This window comes from Saimiri boliviensis, chromosome 2 (genome assembly GCF_048565385.1).
Source record: "Saimiri boliviensis isolate mSaiBol1 chromosome 2, mSaiBol1.pri, whole genome shotgun sequence".
Lineage (NCBI taxonomy): Eukaryota > Metazoa > Chordata > Mammalia > Primates > Cebidae > Saimiri > Saimiri boliviensis.
In genome coordinates, this window is record NC_133450.1 from 162479036 (window position 1) to 162498424 (window position 19389).

The following is a 19389-nucleotide window of genomic DNA, read 5'->3' on the forward strand; positions in this document are numbered from 1 at the left end:
GTGGTATTTGAGTGATTTGACGCATTTTTGTACACAATTGCTGTGCTAATGGAGCAGACATTTACCCTATAACAAAGGAAATCTCAAATGTAAGCCTTAGGGTTTATAGCAATTCCAGAATACCAAACCACTACTAAGGATTTTAAATGAAGCCCCTGCTGGTCTATTTACTGGTTAAACCCTCTGTCGCCTCAAAACAGTAACATCACTCACAGGACAAATTATTGATAAATTGAGGAATTTCAAACAAAGACAAGCAGGAAATTAAAAATCCATAACAGACATTAGCTTTAGAAAATGCACTTAACAGAGTATGATGGTTGGTCTAGATTCACTTTTTTCTTTGTGTTTTTCAAGACATAAAGGTCTGTGAGAAGCTCCTATTATCACTGCATGCTGAAGAACAGAACTGGTTCAGCTATGGAAAGAATGAGATGAGCCAGGCAGTCTTTTGATTGCTGAGGATAATCTATAAACACAAGACACAAAGTTGACCCTGAAAGTGATCTCCTCTCACCTCCTCACAAGGGATGGCAAGCTAGCAATATCTTTACAGGGTACAAAACAGCATTTAGGAAAGGTTCCTAAAGGAAATCACTCTTCCATTCAACCACGTTGCTATGGTAACCAAACCAATCAAGCTTCTTCACAAAGGCTTTTATGGCAAGTTCTGTTAGCAAACTCATATAGAAAGCATAACTCAACTAAATTAACACTACATTTGTTACCCTGTTAGAGATGGGCAAAAGGTACAAATCCTTTTAAAAATTAGAGAAATAGGTACTCTTTCCATATCGACATCTTAAATTACTCAAGTTCAGTCTTCTTACATAAACAAAAGCCTCTTGAAGTCTCTTCTTTAAGAAACAGAAGAAGAAAGAGAATTTTACCTAGCAGTACAAGCCCTTTCCAAAAATAGATTTTTTCACCACCTTAGGAATACAACAAAAGAATTCTTGCATCTTGCTGAATCTTTCATTGTCATTTCTTTGCAAACCTGTGCTTCAGACACAGTTGTGTTATAAGTGTAACTTACAAGGGAGAAATCCTAGCATTTACCTCTCAGCATTTTTAAGGCAAGTAGAATAGGTAAATGAACACTATGAACCCCTTTGATTAAAGCGTATTTTTCCTTCGGTATAGCATGAAGAAGCTGTAGTATCAATTACAGCCTTAAATTTGAAGGCCATTTTAGGTTAGTTACATAGTTTTACACTAGGGTGACTCCATTTCTGTAAGACATTTCTCAAGCTAGTTAAATTCACTTCTGAAAAGCAAAACAAAAGCTATCAGCAAGAGCTTTAATGAACTTTAATAATCTGACACTCAGCTCCAAAGCCAATGGATTTCATAAGAAATGGATACTGTATCATGTTGAATAAACCTTTCATATTCCTATCTTTAATTTTATTCATAAATAGTAAAAGAAGTTCTATGTCCTCAAGAGTAAAAATTTTATATTTTAGGTGTATAGAAAACACATCCAGCCTGGGCAACATAATGACACCCTGTCACTACAAAAAAAAAAAATTTTTTTTTAATTAGCTGAGAATAGTAGTGTGCACCTGTAATACCAGGCAGCTCCTTGGGAGGCTGAGGCAGAAAGATTGCTTGAGCTCAGGAAATCAAGAATGCTGTGAGCTGTCATCACATCACTGCCTTCCACCCTGGGTGACAGAGCAAGCTCCTATCTCTAAAATAAAATATACTTTCTATCAATTTCATAGAATGGTAAAATCCATAAAATATCTAATAAGCAAAACTGATTACAGGAATTGGTAGTGTGTCTAGCCTGTGCCCTAACAACCATCTTAAATTTCAAACCGGTGTCTTCTTCTCGGACTCAGGGGAGGAATTTCAAAATGTCTGATAACCAGATTTTACTCCAAAACATTTGACAACTAAGACCAGGTTGGAAATAATAACCAAGATAAATTTGGATCAAATAAAACTACAATTAGTTGCTCCAAAGTTTTTAGAAGGCAAAGCATCATCAATACCATTAAACATAAATTTTAATAGACATTATTCTTCCAAATTGATTGTCTGGTTATAACCTGAGCTTCCAAATTGCCTGGTTATAATTCACCACTTAGTAGAAATATTTTCAGCACATTTTAGATCGAGTTAAATTGTAACTCTTGAAATACAGCTGAACTGCAATTAAGAACATCTGAAACACTGTTTAAATCAAGATTATCCATTTTAATTTCTAAGTGTTTGATGTATCAATAAGCCTAAGGTTAAAGCTTTGGAAAATATCACTTTAATTGACTTTACACATAAAATTGTATACCTCATCCTACCTAAGTAGCACTTTACACTTGTGTGGCCACTGGAAAATTTACACTGGTATATTTTCTGCCTCAACTTGTTTGATTCTCTCTACAGTTTTAGTGGGTAGGCAGAGAGGTAAGAGGAGAAAATCAGGTTAATTTGGTTTAATAACTTATTTACTTGTAATACTGCCTTTTATAATAATAATAAGATTAATAATTTAGTAATTTGTTTTATCATGTGGGAACATAAGTTATGTGGTCAAAAATATAAAGATTTTGAACTAATGTTGATTCAAGTTGTATTGTCTTATTGTATTGTCTTTTCAAAGTGCTGCCAGTTGAAAAGGGAAGCATTATGTTTACACATCTGTTTTGAAATGTTTGCCAAAATTTTGGTAGTGTCTTTAATAAAGATGTTTGTCTCCAGCATCCAGAAAAATAATAATAATAATAATAATAATAATTTAGTAAACACTTAAAAGCCAGGTATTATTCTAAGAGCTTTCTTCATCATTGTTAATGTCATAATTATATATAAATATTTGTCTTCAATTCTGACAATAATTAAGCTGTGGTTATTCTTACTTTACAAATTAAAGCACTGAGACTCAGAAAGGTTAAGCAGTCTGCCAAAAGCCACATAGTTAAAAAGTCAAGTTGCCAGAACTCAAAATCAGATCTACTGAAAAAACAGACCAAATATTTAGTTAGATGTGCTTCTTACAAAAGCACTGCTTGTAGCTGGGATTACAGGTGTGCACCACCACACCCAGCTAATTTTTGTATTCTTAGTAGAGCCTAAACTTCCACCCCACCTCAGCCTCCCAAAGTGCTGGGATTACAAGTGTGAGCCACTGTGCCCAGCCAGCACTGCTTCTTATATACATGATATTTCATTACAGCTAGTATCACATTTATTGCATTTATAAAATTTCAGACAAATAGTTTGGCTTCAGTAATTACAATTTTGCCTTTCAAATTATTCGGCCATTTTTGACAGCAATATAAATTCAGTCTTTCTGAACACATAGCTGTTTGTTCGCACAACAGATTTAAACAATTACTCCTGAAGAGTTCACTTGTTACCATTTAGAAGAACAGAGAATCCAGTCACTAACCGGGAAAAGGACATAGCCCACTAGCCCACTCCTCGTTGCAATGTTCGACTACTGGGTTAAATACAAAATATGACCATACCAGAAGAAGGCATAAAATGCTAGAAAGCGATGGCTTAACAAGAGTTGAACTTTCTTTTATTGATTTATTTTTTTTCCTAAAGATGGCGTTTCACCATGATGGCCAGGCTAGTCTTGAACTCTTAACCACAGATGATCCACCCACCTCGGCCTCCCAAAGTGCTAGGAATACGGGTGTGAGCCACCGCGCCCAGCCACGAGTTGAACTTTCAAAGCTAAAAACATTAATATGTATCCTTAACCTTGTTAGGATTAAAGGATATCACTAGCTTGGATGATAGATAAAACTTACTCTCTGTGTCCTGAGTATTACATTACTAAGGGAAAACAATTACTATTATCAAAGTGTGTCACTTACTTGACTTGTTTGAATAAATAAAACATATAAAATATATAGAAGCTCATTCTAATACAACATATATGATGTAGACTGATATATATTTCATATTAATATATTAACTTATATTTTATATTATTATATTTCTATAATATAAAAGCTTTTTGGGGCCCAGGGTGGTGGCTCACACCTGTAATCCCAGCACTTTGGGAGGCTGAAGCACGCAGATGACCTGAGGTCAAGAGTTCAATGTTGGCCTGGCCAACATGATGAAACCTGTCTCTACTAAAAACACAAAAATTAGCCGGGCGCTGTGGCATGCACCTACCTGTAGTTCCAGCTACTTAGGAGTCTGAGACAAGAGAATCGCTTGAACCTGGGAGGCAGAGGTTGCAGTGAGCCAAGATTGTGCCATTGCACTGCAGCCTGGGCAACAGAACGAGACTGTCTCCAAAAAACAAAAAACAAAACAAAACTCTTTGTGACACTTGGGGTACAAATTAACCTTCTATATTACATTTTAAGCACTTTCAATAAAATTATCTGGGAGATTCTTAAAGTCAGATTCCTTTGTGACACAGCATTGTGAAGCTGTTGATAGGTGAAATTACCAGGTAATTCATTCGACTGACATATAATCAGCACGAAACGAGCTGAAAGATCACACCAGGGCTCTCCTGTGTCTTGTGCTCCTTGTCCACACAATAATACACTCAGGAAGCCAGTTTATTATAAAAGTATGACTTCCCATGACAATTGAGTTGAGTGCCCTTATTTCAAGATCCTTAAAGTAGCCATTTCACAGCAGACAGCACAGCTTTTGAGGCAACATTTCAAACATTCTGAAAATTGCATTCCCTGTTTCTGCTTGTAAGAACAGAGAAAAAGATATAAATCGGAATATTTAACAATAACATAGGACACAATATTTGCTAACACTTTCTAACCTTATATATATGTTTATATTCTTAAAATGTATGGACATCTGTTTATTTAATACAACCATATATATAATACAGGTGCAATTGTGATGTCTATTGCATAGATGTGAAAACTGAAGCACAAATAGATTAAGTAATTTAATCAAAGGTCATTCAGCTAGTTAAGTGGAAGAGCTACTTACTGCACTAGGCAATCTAGCTCCGTAAGCCATCTTCTCAACCTAAATTTAATATGAGGAAGACAGAGTCTCTGCTCTCATAACAGCTTTTTACTGAAGAGAGAGGGGCTATACAAAATATGTTTATAATGATAATAAAGTATCATAGTCATTAATTTTAAAATGTCAGAAACAATATTAGGATTAAAATTAAGAAATCAATTTCTCAGTGAATGCTTCCTTGAAGTTAAAATATATACTTACTATACACCACAAACACACACACACACACACACACACACACACTTTTTGCGTATGTCTGTCTGTCTCTAGACCCATGCAAGACTCAGAGTAGGGTCACAGAATATCTTTACATTACCTTCCACTATCCCTTTACTATTACTTAATATTGAAAGTTCTTTTCTACCCACTACCTGAAAAGTCAAGGAGTCCCCTTACTTTTCTAACTCTTAAATAATCTGAAGTCATACAGTCACTTTAAATTATGAAACACAGTCCCAATTCAGAAATTAGAGTGCCCAGTTCAATATGTTAGTCACATTTGAAACTTTCAAGTTATAGCCACCTCCTTCTCCCAGCTAGTGTTGGCTACAGACCAGCATCAGAAAATAAGTGAAAAAAGGTATGGTCAGCCCCTTCTTCTCCATTTTCACCTCCTCTGATCCCTCTGCTCCTCCTGATAGCTGTTTTCTTGAACTATGGGGTTTAAGTGATGAGAAAAAGGAAACACTATGAATAAGAAATTTTTTTTTTTTTTTTTTTTAAGAGAGGGGGTTACACCATGTTGGTCAGGCTGGTCTTGAACTCTCGACCTCATGATCTGCCCACCTCAGCCTCCCAAAGTGCTGAGATTACAGGTGTGAGCCACCATGCCCAGCCTCGAGAATAAGAAAATTCTTACATGATCACAGGTGATAGCTGGCCACATAACATGCTCTCTGGGCTTGGTCAATGTTTACAGCCACCTCTCTCCCTCTTTGTCTGTCTCAGGTGGTAAGCTCATGGCTTCTTCAGAGGTCACTCATTCCTGGACTCCTGTCATCTGCCATGCTGAACATGGGTGCTACAGTCTCCCCAACCCATCACTCACTCCTTCTATAACCCCTAGGAATTCAAGGTAACTTTTCCTGAGGTTTGTTTCACTCAGCAGCTCTTCAGACAGGGCCCAAGAGGGTGTCAGCTCTCTCACACAGGTGGCTCATATCTTGTCTACAATAAACATTTAGAAATCCCTTGACACAACAAACTCTAGGAGTGGAGGCCAATCCCAATGCAGTCACCTTTTCTTTCTTCCACTTTGTGAGAAACAACTATCTGGCAGTTCACCCTTGCAGACTTTCTAAATAGAAATAAAGACATCCATCTAGTACGTTCCTTTTGTCAGGAAACATGTGAAGCTCAAAATTTCACAGATCACCACTAATGAACTTACTCATGTAACAAAATACCACCTGATCCCAAAAAACCTAAGGGGTTTCGGAGGCAAGGTGCTCTCTTGAAAGTTTCTTTCCCGGGCTGGGCGTGGTGGCTCACGCCTGTAATCCCAGCACTTTGGGAGGCCGAGGTGGGTGGATCATGAGGTCAAGAGATCGACACCATCCTGGTCAACACAGTGAAACCCTGTCTCTACTAAAAATACAAAAAAAAAAAAAAAAAAAAAAAAGCTGGGCATGGTGGCCCGTGCCTGTAATCCCAGTTACGCAGGAGACTGAGGCAGGAGAATTGCCTGAACCCAGGAGACGGAGGTTGCTGTGAACTGAGATCGCGCCACTGCACTCCAGCCTGGGTAACGAGAGCAAAACTCCGTCTCAAAAATATATATATAAAATAAAATAAAAAAAGAAAGTTTCTTTCCCAATTGGCTTAGTGAGAGTGGTGGGAAAGGCACTCATAGAATAGCTCCTGCTAAAAAATCTGTCTTCACAGTCCTCTCCTTTAATCACAGCCCCTGAAACAATTTTCTAGCATATTCGTCAAAAATTTGTCCCTTGGTTTTGAATCTCAATTTGGTATCTCATATCTATCATTTGAAGGTCACAGTCAAAGCTTCTATTTTCATATATTTATCTATATACTTATCATTAGTCCTATGAGCAATTCACAGGTTATCTGCATTGTTTCAAGTGATGGGTTCCCGTTGCATACAATTTTTTTAGATACTGATATTGTTTTAAGAAGTTAAGTAGCAATTATAAATGTCATTATAAAAATAAATTTCTCTTTATGACTTTTTTTTTTTTTTTTTTTTTTGAGGCAGAGTCTTGCTCTGTTGCTCAGGCTGGAGTACAATGGTGCAGTCCCGGCTCACTGCAACCTCTGCCTCCTGGGTTCAAGCAATTCTCCTGCCTCAAACTCCTGAGTAGCTGGCATTACAGGCATGTGACACCATGCCCTGCTAATTTTGTGTTTTCAGTAGAGATGAGGTTTCTCCAGGTTGGTCAGGCTGGTCTCAAACACTCGACCTCAGGTGATTTGCCCGCCTCAGTCTCCCAAAGGGCTGGGGTTACAGGTGTCAGCCACCACACCCAGCTGACTACTTCTATTTTTATACTTTACGTCTATTACTATTTGTCCATTAATAAAGCTGCGACTTTGTGGATATGTGGGCTATTCAACAATTGGTACTTTAGGATATTTCTAATGAGTATCAGAGAATGAATATTTTCATCCTAAGTCCAAGAATAAGACAGTTATCTCTTTTAACATAATGACTCATTTTTATCGACAAATCATTAACAAATGACAAATTATTGCATGGATATATATCACCCTCAATCATGTGCTACATTTCCCTGAATATCCTAAGAAAACTAACTTTTTATCAAGGCAACAATCTCTAAACACTCCGTTATCACAGACAGTTATAGGATTTGTGGCCACCACTTGGGCAAATCTGAAGTCACAGCGAAAGCAGAAAACACATTTTTAGTGGTTTTGGTTTGTTTCTGTGTTGCTTAGTAAGCATTTTTCAGCCTGCATTATTTCATAAATGCACAAGGGACTACAATCTTCTTATGTTTTTGACTCTGCACCAAGTTGAGTCACTGACGGTTTTGTCCAGTGATTTAGTACATCTGGCCTCTTACATTTCTGCCCCCGGAACATTCAACCACACCCAGGTAATGTCCACCTTAGCAAGGGCTCCAGGACCGTAACTGCTATCAAAGCAAAACTTAGATTGAGAAATAAAAGGCTATAAGAACTGGGAATAAAATGTTAAAATACAAAGCAGTATCATCATGTGTTCTGACAGACAAAGTGCATGTTAAGTTGTGCACAGCCAGGCGCTCTCTACAATTTGGAAATTCTCCCAGAGAGAGACCTGTTGCATTTATACCTTGGTTGGAAAGTTAAGGACATGGTTGTTGAAGGCTAATGTCAAACTGTGACCCCAGGAGCGGGGGAAAGTACGATGATTCACTGAGATAAAGTAATCATGAAAGGCAAACACATGCTTACAAGTAGACCATCCATAACAATATTATTGAGGACTTACTTGTACTACGCATTATACCTCACCGCCTTCAGTTGGGGCTATTGTTTTTATACCCAAATCACACATAGGAAACGAAAGCTAACAGAGGTTAAGCAGTTTGCTCAAGGTCCCCTGGCCAACAATGGAACAGAACTGGAACTCCATTCTGTTAAACTTCAACTGCCTCCCATCCCCCAAAACCACCAGTGCTGTGGTCATTTACTTTAAGCTATGGCAATTTAACAGGTTAGAAAGCAGAAAGGATTAGCAGATTTCCATTCCTCCAAACTAAGCCCAGTGTTCCCACAGCCCACACTGGAATCTTTCCAAAATACATTTCTGGTCAAGTCAGTTCTAGCTACGAAATCTTTCGATGCTTTCCCATCTACAGCTGAAGAAAGTACAGGCTCTAGGAAGACATTAATGTTCAGGGTTTTGTTTCCATTTTACTCAACAGCCCACTCCCCACAGCCTCCTCCTGAAGCCCTCTTCTCTCTCGGTATTCTACTCTACCGTAATATCCCAGTTTTCTTCTTAACCACTTGAGCTGTTTTTTCTCAGGCTCCGTAGAAGTTTCACCCTCTTTGCCTGGCCTCTGAATGTTCAGGGTTCCACTGAACCCCTTTTTAAAATTCCTGGATGATTTCATCCCTTCCCACAGAGCTTTAGTTGCCATCTTTGACTTCAGTGATTCACAGACTTTTAACTCAATGTCCACGATGCCTCTGAGCTACAGAATTGTGTGATACACAGCGCTTCCCCACTTGACATGCTTCATGGAAACCTTAAACCAGTAGTTTCCAAACTCATTTCCTCATCCACCAGCAAATTTATATGCCAGTCTTCCCCATCCCAAGAAATGACAGCTTAGCTGGGCATGGTGGTAGTGCGTGTCTATTAGTCCCAGCAGCTCATGGGGCTAAGGTGGAAAGATCACCTGATTCCGGGGAGGTTGAGGCTGCAGTGAGCTGTGATCACACCACTGCACTCCAGCCTGGGCAACAGAGTGAGACCCTGTTAGGAAAGGGAAGGAGAGGGGAAGGGGAAGACAGATTTCCTTTGCAACATAATGACTCATTATTATTGACCAATGATTAACAATCGACAAATTATTGCATGGATATCATCCTTGACCATGTGCTATTTTCCCCTGACTATCTTGAGAAAACTAACTCTTTAACAAGGGGAATGGGAGGAGAGGGAAGGGGAGGGAAAAGAGGGGAAGGGGAGGGAAAAGAAAGGAAGGGGAGGGAAAGGGAGGGAAGAGGAGGGGAAGGGAGGGGAGGGAAAGAAAGGGCAGGGGAGGGACAGGGAGAGGAAGAGAAGAGAAGGGGAAGGAAGAGAATGAAAAGGAAGGGGAAGGGAGGGGAGGGGAAGGCAGAAAAGGGGAGGGGAGATGTGGGGAAGTGAGAGGAGGGGAAGGGAGAGAAAGGGAAGGGAGGGGAGGGGAAGGGAGGGGAGGGAAGATGTGGGGAGGGAAGGGGAGGGAAAAGGAGAGGAGGAGGGAGAAAGAAAGGGCCATTTTGTTACAGGAAAGAAGTCTTGATCCAGACCCTAAGAGAGGGTTCTTGGATTTCATACAAGAAAAGATTCATGGTGAGTTTGCAATGCCAAGTGAAAGTAAGTTTATTAAGAAAGTAAAGGAATAAAAGAATGGCTACTTTATAGACAGAGCATGCTGGTTGCTCATTTTTACAGTTATTTCTTGATGATATGCTAAACAAAGGGTGAATTATTCATGTCTTCCCTTTTTAGCTTATATAGGGTAACCTTCTGACATTGCCATGGTACATGTAAACTATTATGGCGCTGGTGGGAGTGTAGCAGTGAGGATGACCAGAGGTCACTCCTGTCGCCATTTTGGTTTTGGTGACTTTTGGGCAGCTCCTTTACTGTAACCTGTTTTATTGGCAAGGATTTTATGGCCTGTATTTTGTGCTGACCTTTTATCTTATCCTGTGACTTAGTATGCCTTCATGGTCTGGGAACACAGCCCAGTAGGTTTTAGCCTTATTTTAGCCAGCTTTCATTTAAAATGGAGTTGCTTGGGTTCCCATGCCTTTGACATTTCCCCCTCCCTTTTATACGAGAACCTTTATTCCTAAGGGTTACAGAGGGATGAAGATCTATTTTTTTTATAACTTTTTTAGGCTGAACAAAGGCAATGATATTTTGGCCTAACTATGGGGGTCTCTTGCATTCAATGTAGAGAGGAGCTTAGTTAGAAAGTGTAAGTGTGGTAATGTTTATTTGTAACTTTTGAACAAATGGTGATATCTAAAAGATTAATAAGAGTTTAAGAAAACATTCAGTCAGCTTGTTTTGTATTCTTATACCAAGAGTTTAACAGCAACATATTTTACAAGAGTAAAGGAAAATAAGTGAAGTTATTTTAAGTAAACTAAATTAGAAGGCTTTTTATGAACTGGGCAACTGTTGGAACTAAGCTGATGCGGGATTATTAGCTTACTGTAATGTGCCCAGAACTAGAATACTGATCCAGATTTTTACATTCCTTATTCCTTTTGGTTTTCTTCAGCAGCACGTAGAGGTCACTGGTTGGTTCACAGGAATAACCAAGGTTAGCCGAAATTGCAGAAATGAAGACGACTAATGAGACTAGAATTTAACAACAAGTGTACTATAGTTCTTGAAACATAATATTTTTTTTCCAGTTTTCCATTTTTACTAAAGATAAATTATGGTAAGACTGATTTGCTTTATTATACTTGGCCTGATTATTTGTATAAACTGCAGGAAAAATAATTATTTTTTTACATGTGGTTTTTAAAGACTGGCTTTTTGGAACTTTGTTCCATAGAAGGAATTTTAGGTAAGACTTTTTTTTAAGCTGAGCCCTGCCATGAGTTTGCACCTTTAAATATTTATGATTTGGGTAAAATTCTTTCTTTCTGAGGTCCCAAGATAACTTGTGGCTTCTGGACCTGTTAGAAAGTGGTATTTTTTATTTGCCACGGGTTAGAAACCCTGTATAGGCGCTGTTTTAGGCAAGGTAGGAGGCTAGTTTTCTAAAGGGTTTTTATTTTTATAAGTTAAGTCTGATTCCTTAAAGGAAAGCACACCATTTTAGTTAAAGCCTTGGTAAAATAATCAATTTTTAAAATTCTGTCCTGTAACAAAAGAAAACAGATTTTTACTGCACTTACATAAATAATTATATTGTTATAAGTTAAGAATGCTTACAACTAGTCTTTAAAATTCTGAAGAAATCAGATAGAGAGAAATAAATATGTTCTGAATTGCGTTTATAGGAGTACACTTAACTGTTAAAAGCTTTAATAGCTTAAAAGAAAAGTTTCCTTGACTTTGAAAAATAAAACAAAGGATTAGCAACATTTCAGGCAAAGTTAAAAAGAGAGGGTTCTTAGATTTCACACAAGAAAGAATACATGGTGAGTTTGCAATGCAAAGTGAAAGCAAGTTTATTAAGCAAGTAAAGGAATAAAAGAATGGCTACTGTATAGACAGAGCAGCCCCAAGGGCTGCTGGTTGCCCATTTCTATGGTTATTTCTTGATGAGATGCTAAACAAGGAGTGCATTATTCATGTCTTCCCTTTTTAGATTATATAGGGTAACTTTCTGACGTTGCCATGACATTTGTAAACTGTCATGGTGCTGGTGAGAGTGTAGCAGTGAGGACAACCAGAGCTCACTCCTGTCACCACTTTGGTTTTGGTGGGTTTGGGGCAGGTCCCTTACTGTACCCTGTTTTATTAGCAAGGTATTTATGGCCTGTATTTTGTGCTGACCTTTTATCTTACCCTGTGACTTAGTATGGCTTAATTGTCTGGGAACACAGCCCAGTAGGTTTTAGCCTCATTTTGCACAGCTTTTATTTAAGATGGAATTGCTCTGGTTCACAGGCCTCTGATAATTTCAGGACAGAAGGCTGTATCCATCCTCAATTTCTTCCCGATATTCCTCCTCCTCCATACCCTTAACTCAATCAGTTGGAAATCCTGTCTTTATTGTCACCACCATCTCTCATCCAGACTACCTACAATAGCTTCCTAAATGGCCTTCCTATTTCTACTCTTGTTACCTCCCAATCTATTCTTGACACAGCAGCCAGAGTAATCTTTTTAAAACAAAATGCATTGTTTCACTCCTCAGCATACAGCCCCTTCCACGGTCTCCCATTGTGCCTTAAATGAAATCCAATCTCATTACCAAAGCCCTGAGCCATCAGACCTCCTGACCATTTTTCTCCCATCTTAATCACTTTTGAGGAGCCCAGTCCACCACCCTCCAGCCCTGCTGGCCTCCCTTCAGTTCACCACACAGGTATTTCCTGTTATCCTTTATACAAGCTGATACCCACTACCCATATCCAACTGATTACTTCTCATCCTTCAGGTCTCCACTTAAATATACAAGATCAAGATTCCAAGACGGCAGGCACCATCTTTTTTTGTTTTTATATATTATAGTGCTTATTCAATTTATAATTGTGTATTCATCCATTATTTGGCTCTCCTGCTGAATGATAAGGCCCCTAATAGCAAGAATAGTATCTCTTCTGATCACCAGTAAATGCCCAGTACTTAGCAGGTCCCTGATATATAGAAGAAATTCTACAAATATTAGAATTTAGAGCCTGATCTCTGAGAACTTCTCCCAACTCTCTAACCCCACCCAGAGGTTCTGATCATACCTTTATAAAGGCTTACAGGATACCCAGTGAGCATGATTCCTTGACACATGTGGCTCTTTCTGTCTGGAATACTCTTTCTCCCATTGTTTAAACTGGCAGATTTTTTTTTTCTCATTCTTTCAAACTCTAGTGTATTTCTATCCCTACACACACACATAAAAACACACACACACTACATACACACTCAGGGTTCAGGGTAGAGTTGATTAATTCCTATTCTCTAGGCTCACTATACTTCTGTTAAAATATTATCATACTAAATAGCTATAAAAATCTATCATCCTATCAATCTCCTTTAACAGACTAAGCTTGCTGAAGGTAAGAGGAATTTCTAATTCATATTTCAATTTCCAAAACCTAGGGAAGTCCTTGTGAATGGATAAATGACTCAACCCATCCATCTATTTGGTATTCAAAAAATTTTAGTTTTAGGCCAGGCTTGGTGGCTCATGCCTGTAATCCCAGCACTTCGGGAGGCCAGGGCGGGTGAATCCCCTGAGATCAAGGGTTCAAGACCAGCCTGGGCAACATGGTGAAACACTGTCTCTACTACAAATACAACAGTTAGCCGGGTGTGGTTGGCACACCCCTGTAATTTCATCTACTCAGGAGGCTGAGGCACGAGAATCACTTGAACCTGGGAGGCAGAGGCTGCACTGAGCCAAGATTGTGCCATTGGACTCCAGCTTGGACAGCAAAGTGAGACTGTCTCAAAAAAAACAAAAAAAATTTAGATTTTTGCCACAAAAAGTAACATAATTCCTATTTCTACCCTCATACTCTATAAAGTAAATCCGCTTATCATTTATATTTCAAAGTAGAGCCTGCCTTAAACCTATAGGATATTTATCATGTCTCATCACTCAAAGATTTATTAACTATTATTAAAATTTATGAATTAAACTAAATATGGATGTAAACCAATTATGCTATAGCTCAATGAACTTGAATAGGATCTATTTAAAATAACAGGCCTGAAATTATGTGGATGAGTATCTTCTCTGAAATATCTATATTTTTATAATTATTAATATAATATCTAGAAGCACATTTAATTAGTACTTATCACCATTCCCAAAACAATAAGATAATAATATATTCAATACTGTGTTGGACACTGTTGAATGTGTTTGGCTTACGTATATATTGTTTAAAAAGGCAAGTAAATCCCTAAATGTCCACTGGTTACACAATCCACAGAAGAAGAGCTGGATGCAATGATTATGAAGTACACAGACCTTGATGGAAAGAGAATCATTTGTCTTCAAAAGGCTAACTTGAAACTGGTGATATTTAAAGACTTGCTTAAACTTAAACATGACTATGTGCCATGGACTGAATGTTTGTATCCTCCTAAATCAATATGGAGAAGCTCTACTACTCAATGTGATGATATGAGGAGGTGAGTCTTTGGGAGGTAATTAGGTCATGAGGGTCAATCCCCTGTGAACAGGAATAGTGGCCATTTCTGTGATGAAGAGACATAACAAAAATGACTTCTCTCTGCCATGTGAGGACAAAGCAAGAAGGCATCTGTCTGTGAACAAGGAAAAGGCCTCCAACAGGAACCAAATTGCCTCCCTTGATCCTGGACTTCCAGCCTCCGGAACGTTAAGAACTAATGTGTGTTGTTTAAGCCACCCAATCTAGGGTATTTTGTTACAGCAGCTCAAGGAGACTACTAAGAAGGTATGCTGGTTAGTAGTACACTAACACAGTCAGGAACCCAAATTAAAGTTGCTGCGGAATTGATACCAGGTTCTGCATCAGTTGAAGAACTCATTTTCAAAAAGAGAGAAGGTAACTGAGATTATTATTATCTACGTATCTCTAAAAAAACATACAGAATAAACTGTCAAATCCATGTTCTGTCTGGATTTATTACAAAGCTTTAACCTTTGCAACACAGTAAAATTAAATACTCCTTATAAAATTTGTGAAATTCTCTCCATGTCAACTCAGATAATCCAAGCCATGGCAGGTTTGTTATTATTTTAAAATAACTTAGGGTGCTTTCATCTTCACAGCAGATGTGGACAAGAGTGTTCCACAAAATGCAGTACTTGAAAAGGAAGCACATATTCTTGGAAATACTCTATCACACTGTGCCAGCAATGCCATCTATCATAGGCATCCATTTTAGATTTACCGTTGAGAGCTTTCCAAGTTAAACAGATAATCACCACTAATGTTTTGTCAATTGTCCATGTAATTTTTTTATTTTTATAATTGAAGTTTAACTTATAGTAGTGAATTGTGCAGATTTTAGGTGTAGTTGGATGACATTCAGCAACAATGTTATGTCTACATAACCCACATCCTTGTCAAGATACACAATATTTCCATCACCCCAGAAAGCCTCTTCATGCCCTTATCTATCATCCTCCTCTTCCCCCACCCCCAGCTCCCATCCAACCTATGCCAAGGCAACCACTGCCATGGTTTTCGTAATTAGATTCATTTTACCTAAAACATCACTGAAGGAGCCGGGCGCGGTGGCTCAAGCCTGTAATCCCAGCACTTTGGGAGGCCGAGGCGGGTGGATCACGAGGTCAAGAGATCGAGACCATCCTGGTCAACATGGTGAAATCCCGTGTCTACTAAAAATACAAAAAAACTAGCTGGGCGTAGTGGCGCGTGCCTGTAATCCCAGCTACTCAGGAGGCTGAGGCAGGAGAATTGCCTGAACCCAGGAGGCGGAGGTTGTGGTGAGCCGAGATCACGCCATTGCACTCCAGCCTGGGTAACAAGAGCGAAACTCCGTCTCAAAAAAAAAAAAAAAAAATCACTGAAGGAATCATATAGTTTGTACCCTTTTGTGTCTGGCTTATTTCACAAAATATACTATTTTCAAGATTTCTCATTTATGCACACATCAGTTCATTACTTTTGCAATGTTGAGTAGCTCTGCATCGTGCATTTAAAAACATAGTCAGAGTGACTTTTTTTGTAAGCTTATTATAATCCTATAGAAACCTTTATCATAACACACATCACACTGGGTTGTAATTTCTTGGTGAACTGGACTTTTCCCCCTTGACTTGCTCACAGGTTGTGGCCCAGCACTTGACAAGAGCACCAATGACCTCCTTGGAGCTGTTACTAGGAAGACAATGAACATTATTACTCTTAATGCATCATCCTCTAGAGATATTCTCATTTGCAATCTATTTTGACAGCACAGAATAAGGAAACAACCATAGAATCAGCTGAATGAGAACAAACAGCTCAGTCTACCACTCATAACTATAGCCTTCAGCAGGCTATTTACCCTTCCTGACCTTCGCTTTTCCCATCTGTAAAATGGAAATAACAGTAACATCTCAGAAAACCAGTATGATGACTAAATGACATTAATTGTATGAAACCTCTCCATACACTATACAATTCTATAAAAAGTTCTTATAATGTAGCTGAGACAAAAGACCTTTCAAAAATATTTACTGGGTAGTATCAGCACACAAAATTTGAAGATCAAACACCAGAGTCTGAATTTGAGTCTTTACTGTGTTGGCATCAGGCACTGTTCTAGTCTCCTTACATTTATTAACTCTTTTAATGTTTTAAGCATCAGTATGGAGTAGGTACTGTTATCATGTTCACTTTACACATGAGAAATGAGGCAAAACGCATCAAGTGACCTGCTCAAGGTCTCACAGCTGAGAAGGGGAGAGCCTGAGGTATGGACTCAAACACTTGGCTTCCACAGTCCAAACTCTCAAGTATTTTGTTTTACCTTTTTTCTATAGTTTGCTTAGTATCAATTTGGGAAGATTATTTTGAACCCTAGTACTTGAGGCAAATAATCAAAGGATTAAAAGATAGGAGATAAATTTTATGAAAATTCCAAAACACTTCTGGGCACTTTCAAAACTCCACAACAAACCAACCAACAAAATCTTGATATGAAGAAACAAGATGGTAAGTAAGACAGGAAAGTGGAGAATGGGCTTCAGTCATTAACTCATGGACATATGAGAGGTTTCAAGTACAGTCAAGTGCTCTGTAACCAAACAGAACAGTGAGGACCGTGATCATCTCAAAGATGCCTTCAACTCCCCCCAGTGAGCAGTGTGCAGAGACACAGTGTCCATCCACCCTATCACGAGGGGGGAATGTTCCTCCCAGTCAGTGGCTGCTGGAGTTCCTAGCAAAGGAGAAGCAGATACTACTTGGCTGAAAGGAAGATTTTTTTTTTTTAAAAGGGGAAACAAGTACAAATAGTCATTCACATGCAAGGATATTCACAATTAAATCCGTAACTTCGGAATAGAGCATCCATGGTGGTAAAATTACTGCTTAAATCACAAAACCCTACTAGGGTGTAAGTTATTGCTTCATTTTTCTATCAATTCTCTTCAACTGATTATTAGTGAAACCTTTATAAAGTTTAATCAGCAAGTGATATATCATAAAGTTTATATTTTTAGTAACAAATATGTTCCAGAATACTTAACTCGTTTTTCTGAGGAACTTTCATGATCCAGCTTCACAGTAAGATAGGCACTTAGAAAATCTGTGGACTTAGATGGGACATTTGCTATCACTGAATCCAGCTCCTACGCTTCATAGACAAGATGACTGAAGCTCAGGAAAATAGGTTTTCTGATACTTAACAGTGAGAAGGAGGGTTGGGGAGTGGTTTCTGTTAAAGACTCCCCTCTAAAACTGTTATGAATTGATTCCTTTACTTGTTTCAGACATTCTCACTTCTGATGATTATCTTTGTTAAATCTACCTTTTGCATCCTAGGAGAATGTCAGGAAATGTTTAAAGCTGAGTTGGTTAAAAATTTAAAACAATCTCATTTACTCTGTATCAAAATACACTTGGCTTGCTTCCATTACAACATTATGAAATCATATTAGGAGTCTGTTATGTAAACATGCTCAGAGACCGGACTACAGATTATACAGTCTACATCCAATTAAAAGAAAATCCTAATTCAGTAAAACTAGTCATTTCAAATAGAAAGAGAAACAGGGTGAGCAATATGAAGGCTTGTTAAACTTTCCTACAAATGTACAATAAATCCTTTAAAATGTAACGTCCTGAATGAAACATATCATCTTCAAATATTAAAAAAGAAGGCACATAAAATCCGTCTCTTTCAGCCATAGTTAGAATGAATTTTATCATTCTGAAAATGCTTTGCTATTGGTTTCAACACTGTATCACTTTTGTGAGTCAACTGCAGTGTAACCACTGCAAAACCTCAGATGAAGTTTCACAAAACAAAGACCATTTGCATAGATTAATTTGGCAAAAATTGCTTTCCAAATCACAACGTTTTACAAAGACCATATTCTATCTGTCCTTTAGTGCTTTTTTGACAGTTGGAAATGGGTACAAGTTGTAATTTACTTGTATCCATTTCCTACTTCAGAAGTGTCCAGGAAAATCATCTGAAAAGCATGACAGATAAAAGGCAATAATGAAAAGTGTTCGCAATCTTCTAAGAGCTATAATGTGCACTGAATGCAAACAGTAGCGGGTGATTTAAATATATATGTGTGTGTGTATATATATGATCTACACATAAGTCTGATGACTACCAAGATAGTACCTAAATATACTTAAGAATCCTGCAATAAAAACATTATGCAAAATGGTGTGCATTGATCCAGCAATCTCCAAAGCTCCTAGTCTCAACCTTTAATTTATCCCAATAGAGAACTGCTTTGAGAGAAACAACGAAAGACAGTGAAATCTGACAGTGGATAACAGCATATTTTTGTAATAAGGAAAGCAGAACAATAAAAAGATGTCAAATGTAAGGCCAGTGGCAGTTAAAGCCATCATGTTTTTTGTCAAATAACACTTCACAATGTGAAAATTATGGGGAAAATAGGCAATGAATTACAAGGAAGAGAAAAAGTCAATTATGGCAATTACCAAAACAGCCACACAACATTTCAGACATGCCCAGCTGAACGAGGGCACAAAAGACTTCCAGTTACGAGAAAGAGAAAATTAACCAGTGTTTGCACCCACTATGTGTGTTTTGTTAACAAAGTGATTTTGATTAAGTTTGTGGTCACACTGCAGGATCACAAGACTTCACAAAGAGGATTACTTTAAATATGAAATCTTTCAACTGTAAAACTAATCATTTCTGAAGGAGGCTGGATATTCAATATTTCTGTAAATTGGAGTTCTCTCTCTGGCTCTTGCTCTGTGTTTGTTTTTTTTCCAGACTGCATGAGGCTTCACTTTTTCATAAATGCATACCCCCAAAGAACAAAAAATAATATCTTAAATGAAAAGAAATACAACCTTTCACTTCATGTTAGTGGTCTCATAAAT

General features: G+C 38.1%; 1 protein-coding gene across 41 annotated transcripts in view; it reads right to left on the minus strand.

Moving 5' to 3' along the window:
• The window catches only part of PTPRD (protein tyrosine phosphatase receptor type D), a 2307989-nt gene that overhangs the window by 518029 nt on the left and 1770571 nt on the right, over positions 1-19389 (minus strand). The window lies entirely within an intron of this gene.